At 32.5% G+C, this 1,343-nt stretch overlaps 1 non-coding gene across 1 annotated transcript; it reads left to right on the top strand.

The window, feature by feature from the left end:
* The first annotated feature begins 825 nt into the window (after nt 1–825).
* LOC114006081 (U6 spliceosomal RNA) lies at nt 826–932 on the top strand. Its single transcript, XR_003547846.1, has one exon. It is a non-coding gene; the product is annotated as a U6 spliceosomal RNA (small nuclear RNA).
* Nucleotides 933–1,343: the final 411 nt, after the last annotated feature.

Raw genomic sequence — 1,343 nt, 5'->3', positions numbered from 1 at the left:
TGAGGAGAATGGAGGAGAAGGGATTGTGGTGTTGCCAAGCCCTGGGTGTGGGGAGGTGATTTCTCGCTTTCTCACTCTCCCTATCTGTCTGGTGAGTGCATTTGCCCTATAGCAAAAATCTCTTTCTCAAAAAAAATTTTTTTTTCCCACATGAGATTTTTATGCTCAACATCTTAATTTCTTTTTTTCCTGCGTGCTTAGTTAAAAAAAAAAAATCATGGAGTAAATTGATTAAGGCAAGCTTAGGGCCAAAGCCAAGATAAATTATTTCCCACTTAGGTATTTCTTGGCTTGAAGAGACTCAAAATTTATGTAAAAATAAAATTCCTAATTCTAAAGATCAAAATATTTCCTAGAAGCTACAATATTTACAAAAATGGTAAGGTCTTCATAGTATCATTTAAAAGTTCTATGGCCATAATGAAAAACATTCTTTATAAACAAAATTGCTCTTTAAAAAGCATGATTAAAATTGAAGGCTCCCAATTAGGTCCATCCAAAAATGCCCATTGATATACAAAAGCTTTTAAAGGGTTTAATTTTATTTTATCTTTTTTAAGATTCTATAAAAAATAAATAATAAGCTTAAGTGGCCAAGAAAAAAATAAAAAGTTCTACCAAAGTTTTTGCTTTGTTACTAGCCTACCCAAAGTGAAAAGAAAGCTAAATAAAACATGTATTAACATGTTTTAAAATACACCCACAGATCAAACTGGGTTGTTTCTTGTTTAGCAATATCTGAGAGATATCCATGCTAAATTAAAAACATTGAAAATGGTTTCTTTGCCTTATTTAATGTGCTCCAACTTACAGTCAGTAATTAATGTGCTTACTTCAGCAGCATATATACTAAAATTGGAACAATACAGAGAAGAGTAGCATGGACCCTGTGCAAGGACGACATGTAAATTCATGAAGCATTCCATTTTTTTTTTTATTATCATAATCTTCTTTATATTACATTGGATTACATATAACTTTACATTGACTTCCATTGCTTTTTCAAAAGGGAATGCCATGCATGTCAGTCAATACAGAGGCATCGATCTCCCCGCTTTATCATTCAAAGTCTTTTCCATGCATTTCCCAATAATTATTATTATTATAATTTTTTAAAACAGTCAATCACTATTTCTCATTTTGCTTGTTAAAAGACTTCACCCATCATGAAATACTTCCCAGACCAGTCCAGTTGAGAATACTATACATGTCCACTGTCCATAGGTAGATAAAATCCTTCTCTACAGTGTATTTCTCAGTTGGTTTAAGGCAGTTAAAGGTTCTTTCTGTTGCTTATAGTTGCAAGTTCTTAATCCTTCTCTTCAGTTTCAGCTGGCTGGCCC

Source organism: Tupaia chinensis, unplaced genomic scaffold (genome assembly GCF_000334495.1).
Source record: "Tupaia chinensis unplaced genomic scaffold, TupChi_1.0 Scaffold000074_1, whole genome shotgun sequence".
In the NCBI taxonomy this organism is placed as follows: Eukaryota; Metazoa; Chordata; class Mammalia; order Scandentia; family Tupaiidae; genus Tupaia; species Tupaia belangeri.
The sequence above is the reverse complement of the archived record's forward strand: the minus strand, read 5'-3'. Positions and strand labels throughout refer to the sequence as shown.